At 33.8% G+C, this 7292-nt stretch overlaps 2 pseudogenes; both read left to right on the top strand.

Moving 5' to 3' along the window:
* Positions 1 to 363: 363 nt before the first annotated feature.
* LOC120151171 lies at positions 364 to 2507 on the top strand (annotated as a pseudogene).
* Positions 2508 to 4880: 2373 nt separating this feature from the next.
* On the top strand, positions 4881 to 6809 carry LOC120151166 (annotated as a pseudogene).
* Positions 6810 to 7292: the final 483 nt, after the last annotated feature.

Raw genomic sequence — 7292 nt, forward strand, 5'->3', positions numbered from 1 at the left:
AAAATTTTGAGTTATTCAAGTTCTATTTTATAGCTCGACTTGAATTTGAAATATTTCGAGTCGATTTTATGAAAGTACGAATCGAGTCAAATTTTTTAATGTCGAAACGAGTTGAAAATTTTAAGTTTTTCGAACCGAGTTGTGTTCACCCCTAATTAAAGGTAGTAGAAAAATGTATCAGGGACGAGTTTAAAAAATCTTGATAACTCGGTATCATTTTATAAGTTTTTATAGTTCAATACCCAAACTGTAAATCAATAATTGGATGATCATTGATGTAGTTTAACAAAAAAAAGGATAATTCTTTTCAAAATTAAAAACAAGGAAACGGAAAATCTCAAAATCGTCAATCGTCATCCTCTAGCGGTAGTAACACAAATTGGGAAAAGAAAGAACCAAAAAAATAAAAATAAAATAAAGATAAGAAAAGGAGAAGATGGCCCGTAGTGGCTTAGGTAAGAGGCGCGTGGTGGAGGGGAAGCGCGTTGGAAGGAGATCAAAAGGACCTGGTCTAGACAAGAAGCTAAAGCCAAAAGCCGTCTCTCAAGAATCAGATACGTTCCATTGAACGCATGCTGCGAAAGGTATTCTTCAATCTTAATCTCAATCAAAAAATAATTTCATTTTAGGGTTTTCAAGTTGTGCAATTAATTCTCTGAATTGCATTTCATTTAAGGATCTTACTCCTGACGTTAGAGAAGCTCAAGAAAATAAATTAGAAGGGCTTAAGAAGCAACAAGAAATCCATACTCGACTCGCTGTGGAACGAAAGATATTCTTGCGGGATCGAAAAATTAAGTTTTTTTGGTAAAATCAAATAATTATCATTATCTGTTATTCGTTATCATTATTAGTTTAATTTGGAATGAATAATTCATTCGTAGTTTACTTGAATTGTTATTGAAGAAAGAAGAAAGATTGAAAGGCGGATAAGGCTGTTGGAGAAGCAGCAACGGACTTCATCTGGTTGCTGAACAGCTTTCTAAATTAAAAGAGGATCTTGAATATGTTAGGGTAAAGCTTGTAGCTGATCTAGTTCTTTTTGAATTTGCATTCTTGTTGATGAAAATTAGATGCTAGGGCTGTATATGTTTCCCCAAATTTTACTTTTTGATTAACCACCGGTGTCCAACACCTAAATCCAACGTAAACTCGGACCTGAGTATTGAGTTATGATCCTCCCGAGCTGGGGTAACATGAGGCTTTCGTTATTTAATAGACTAATTCAGCATATCTGCTATATTATGAAAGGCTGATGTTTTGTATTTTATTTTTGAAATACAGTTTTTCCCCAAGACTGAGAAATATGTATCATTATTTACTGGAGGTGATGATTCAGATGTAATTGATAGGAGAAATAGATTGCGGAAGCAGATAAAAACCAACTTAGTTGCTGCTGCCAGTGGGAGAGATTTGGAAGGTGCATTATTTCTTCACCATAGCAATATAATATTGTATGAAGTGATTTATTTTACTTGATTGCATGGTATAATGTAATTAGCATGGATGTATCATGATTTCTCATAATTTATGTTGCTTTACCTGCTTCAGTTGTTCTTATTAACTTATTTTGTCATATTCAAAAGGATGAAATCTTCTGTTTGGATTTTCCTTAACAGAGACGGGGAGCGAGGATGATGGACTGTTGGATTTGAGCAATGATGATTTCTTTTTGAGTAGAAGCTCCAGTGAATGGACAGAAAGTACAAGGTATGTGATGCACCATGAGTTGAACTGCTCAATTGAACTTTGCTTCTTATCTGATGGGAAGGGAAGTACGTATTCAGACACTCCCTTGACAAAGTATTTGTGCTTCATAGAAGAAAAATGTTAGTTGATGCCATTTTTGTTCCTTCATATTGTTAGTCACTCACATTTAGAACAGAATAAGTTTCAGATATGAATACACTGATAAAACTAGCAGTAGAACTTCGTTTCACATGGACACCGACTCCTGTCATTGTCGACCTGGAGTCTGCAGTTAGCAGAGGCAGTAGGAACTATTTGTATTTAACTTCGGCCTTCCACAGTTTGTAGCTAAGATACTTGGACTCAGCTGTGAGTGTTTGATATGGTTATGTATCCGACACAGGTGTCCTCAGTATTATCCAACTTTTCCATGTCTTTTGAGGTCTGAGGGTCATAACATAAGGACCCATATCTGAAAATGTGTCAGAAACAGGTACTTAAAAAAAGGGTCAGGATAACATGGTTTTGTTATTAAACAAGTTAGAAATATTTTTTTACTCCTTTTATTACGACGAAAAGTGCAGTTAAACATCTTTTGCTATTTGAGTGCAGGGAACGTGCTTCTGGCATAGCGGCATCCAGCATGTCTAGTGATGAAAGGAACAAGGTTCATGATCGAATTAATTTTTGTGGTTTCAAGAAAATAATTGTTTTTTAACTGTTCTGAAATATTCGAGTTTGGATTCACCCTTGAATGCTGCAACTTATAACAGAGGCAAGTTTTTCTATATTTCTTTGATTCGAGTGTTAGTGTTGAATATTGTTATATGTCCAAATAGGTATAATCAGTTTTTCTAAGTTCTGTGATGTATTTGAAGTAGTCATATCCCTTTTCCATGGGTCCAACTCCAACACGATCTTAATTTTTTAGCGAGGAATTAGAATCAATTATCTCACCAAATGTATATTTTTTTAAGGCAGGATCTGTTAAAATCATGTAAATTTAAAAAAAAAATTAGAATCGTTCTATGAGTGAAAATAATTGTTGAAATTAACAGAAAGAAATGAGAAGTTATAGGGAAAAATTCTTAAATAATCTCTGTTGTCTATTTTTATTTATTCCAACATTACCCAGATGTAATTCCTCCTTTGCTTCTGAAATAACAGGAATATCATGACCAAAAAGTTTTTCATGTCTGAGGAGAGCTTGAAGGCAGTTGTTGCACATTAAAATGTGATCTTTTAGCTTTGTCAACTTTCATCTATAGTGGTAAAATTATGTCAAACAAGTCAATTTAACGTGCCGTCTCAACCTTCTATTATTACGATAATGACTGTTAACAATCAAATGATTGATTTATTATAAATTCATAATGTTAATAATTAAATTGTTACTTTTGAATCATCTGTGAAAAAAGAGAAAAATTATGTTATTGAACGTATAATTTGATATAACAAATAAAGATAAAATGTTTTTGGATTTAATTGAATTTATTTAAATGTTTTAAAAATAATTCCAAGTCTAATAAACTTGAAAAATATATTTCAAAGTTTTTAAATCCTCAAAAATATGTTATTGATTGTATTATTTTTATCAAATATTTTTTAGTTGATTAAAATAATGTTTAAATTTTTAAAACATGAAAATATTATTCTGCCACTATTTAACATTGTTCACGATGTTGTTTATGAACGGGTATTGTTTATGAATAATGAATATTGATATTACTATTCATAGTATTAATATTGGACTGTTAAAAAGTCAAATTTGAGCTTGTAACAATTATATTTTGAATGAGTATCGATGCTCATACTTGGATATCGATACACAGAGTGGATGAGCTTAAAATTATTCGAAATTCACCTCCAAACGTTTCAAATATCTTCCAATGACTATAAACGGCTATAAATTTATTCCTTATAAATACTAATTAAGGACACTTTAAAAAGTAGAAGATGAACATTTAAAAAGTATTTATTATTTCATTTTCTCTTGTATTTATTCTAGAGAGCTTCCTTTTAAATTTTTAGTGTTTATCTTTTGAGAGTTGATACCACTTGTCACGTCCTCAGAACCTTTAAGCCCAAACTGTCGCAATATCAAAGTTATGGTTTGACAGGACGTGCAGCCTTAGACGTTTCTTGACACTTTTGGGTCTCCTCTGTGACTAAGTAAGTCTTACCTAAGCCTAGTGAGTATGCAAATTTACCAAGGTTGGAACCAATCCCTCAAGGCTTCTAGGATGCGGAAGCTTTACCACCAACGTGGCTACTCCAAATCATCAAGGTTGGACTATGGTGTGGAAGTGCAAACACAAGTGTGACTACTCCTAGCCACCAAGAGAGGCTATACAACACAAAGATAATAAAGAACAAGAACAAAGAACTAGAGTAAATTGTGCAAACACATTTATTTTGTAGGTTTTTTCTTTGTTTCTAAATTTGTATTTCTCCTAGAGAGAGTGAAGTTTTAAGGTGTAAACTTTGAGAGAAACGATTCACAAAATTTTAGAGTACAAATCTTGGTGAATTGTGTTTTGTCCTTAAAAGAAAGATAAATTAATGAATTTGTAAAAAATCTTTAGTGTTGATAGAGAAGGTATGAATATAACTTGATTTAGAAATCGAACCGTTATAACTCGTTTTGTGAATTCTTTATCTTTCGATTGCTTTAACCACTATATCTTATTTGACAATTCAACAACTTCTCAACGGTTGATTGATTCGAGTCTAACATATGTCATGTAGTTTACCCTTAAATAAAACTGTAAACTACAAGTTTCGTACATTAAGTATCACTTTTGTTATATTTTAGCTACTAAACTATTATTTTTAGAAAAACCATACCTAATGTTACATTTTGGGTTTATTTTGGTCACTGTTAAAAAATTAACAGAACTGTTGATGTGATATTTTTAAATTTCAAAGATGACATGATATTATCTTATGATGACCCATCAACATCACCATTAATTTTTAGTAGTGAGTACCAAAATAAAACTAAATGCTTGGTATAATTTTGAAAAAGTTAGTTAGAGGACCAAAATAGAACAAAAAATATAGTTGGGGTACTAAATGTGTAGTTTACCCTAAATAAAAACTAATCAGATTGGTTCGACCTCATGCCCATTTTTACGCTTTTATTTATAAATGCCATGGACGTGGCAACTCATCCTAATACTCTTGGTGTCATGAAATCTATGTTACGGCTCCTCAACAAAGCTCAATCTCTCAAATCCTTAAAATATATCCACGCCCGTATCTTGGTCGATGGTTCTTTAGCCTCATCGGACCTTGTTCTAAACAAGTTTCTTAGACTACGCACGATTTGGTTCAATCCAATATTCTCACAAGTTGTTCGATCAAATTCCTCAACCAAACGAGTTTCTTTGGACTGCTTTGATCCATGCGTATGTTGAGAATCGGAGCTACCTGAAAGCTTTGTCTTTGTTTTCAGAGATGTGGGAAGACTCTGTTTTACCTTTGAACTTTACCTTGGCATCGGTTCTCAAGAGTTTAGCCAGGTTGGTGAGGGTTAGAGATGGGGAAGCGGTTTATGGGCTGGGGTTTAAATGTGGGTTTTGTTTCGATTTGATTGTGCAAAATGCGGTGATTGATTTTTTCATGAGATGTGGAGAAGTTGATTTGGCAAGAAGGGTATTCGATGAAATGGAGGAAAAGGATTTGATTTCTTGGAATTCAATGATTTCGGGGTATGGAAATAATGGTAGAGTGAATCTTGCACGAAAGGTGTTCGACGAAATGCTTGATAGAAATGTGATTTCTTGGACGAGTCTGATTCAGGGATATTTTAAAGCTGGGGATATAAAAGAGGCTAAGATGCTTTTTGATATAATGACTACCAAAGATTTAGCTTCATGGAATGTCATGGTTTCTGGATATATGGATGTTGGTGATGTTGATTCTGCTCGGTCTGTCTTCGAGGCAATGCCTGCTCGAGATGCTGGGACTTGGAACTCGATGATTTCTGGGTTCTGCAAAGCAGGAAAGAGGGAAGTAGCGAAAGAATTTTTCGACAAAATGCCTTGTAAAAATGTTGCATCCTGGACTATAATTATAGATGGATATGTCAAGGCAGGGGATGTTAGTAACGGTAGGTGTCTGTTTGATCTAATGCCTGAGAAGAATCTTGTCTCGTGGTCCACCATGATCGGAGGATATGCCCGGAACGGGTGCCCTTGTGATGCTTTGGAATTGTATAAACAGTTTAAAAAGCAAGGTATTAAACCAGATGAAACATTTGTGTTGGGGATTATTTCAGCTTGCTCACAGTTAGGAATTCTAGATGCAGCTGAATCAATTATTCATGACTTCACTGAACCACAACTTTTTTCGAGTTTACGAATCGTCACTAGTTTGATCGGCATGTATGCAAAATGCGGAAATATCACCAAGGCTTTGCAAGTTTTTAGGATGGCTTATCGGAAAGATTTGCTTTGTTATTGTGTGATGATCACTGCCTTCGCAAATCATGGCATGGTTCAAGATGCCATTTCTTTATTCAAGGAGATGCAAAGGACAAACATGAAACCAGACGGAGTTGCATACCTCGGAGTTTTGACTGCTTGTAACCATGGTGGGCTCGTTAGCGAAGGGTGGAAGTACTTCAAAGAAATGCAGGAAGAACACGGAATTCAACCCTCCGAAAAACACTATGCATGCGTAGTTGATCTTCTTGGCCGAGCCGGGTGTCTTAAAGAAGCATTTAATCTTATAAGAAACATGCCAATTTTCCTACTGCAGTCATTTGGGGTGCTTTGCTCGCAGCTTGCAGGGTCCATCGCAATGTCGAGTTAGCCGAAATTACTGCAGACGAATTATTTAAGATCGAGCCAGATAATTCGGGTAACTATATTCTCTTATCCAATATTTATGCTGATTCAAAAAGGTGGGATGGGGTTTCTAGGATTAGAGAAACGATTAGGAAAAATGAAGTTAGGAAAAATAGAGCTTCTAGTTGGATTGAATTGGGGTCTGTTGTTCATGAATTTGTCACTGCACATGCTTTGCATTTTGATTCTGAAAGAATATATTTAACCTTGTATTTGATCAATGAGGAAATGAAGCTTTTGGGATTTGTAGCAGATTGAGAAAAATAAGCATTACGCGTGTAAATTAGATATTTGTATTCGCAAATTATTACTTTTGTCCTGTTTTGGTACCTAACTTTCATTTTTTTTCAAAATCATATATAATGTTTACTTTTTGTTTCGTTTTGGTACATTGTCTTTAAAAATTTATCGGAAATGTTGTATATAGCACTTTTTATGGGTAAATTACAGCATTTGAAATGTTTTCATTTTCTTTTTTTTTTCAATTTAAAATTTTTAACTTCGTCAAAATTGATAAAATTCAAACAAGATTTTGGTCATGTCTTAATGTAATCTACAATCTTTATGGTCTAATCAATATGAAATCAAAATATATCATTTTTTTTCTCTTCTCGACTTTTCTATCGTTGGAATATAGAAAAGGATACATTGATACCTATTAATTAAAGGGAATCAAAAATCTAAGCTTGAAACTATGAGGGAAATAACTTTAAATGGTTTTTGTATAAGTTTACAACAAAGTGTTCAGAG

This window comes from Hibiscus syriacus, unplaced genomic scaffold, assembly GCF_006381635.1.
Source record: "Hibiscus syriacus cultivar Baekdansim isolate YM2019G1 unplaced genomic scaffold, ASM638163v2 tig00111028_pilon, whole genome shotgun sequence".
Taxonomy (NCBI): domain Eukaryota; kingdom Viridiplantae; phylum Streptophyta; class Magnoliopsida; order Malvales; family Malvaceae; genus Hibiscus; species Hibiscus syriacus.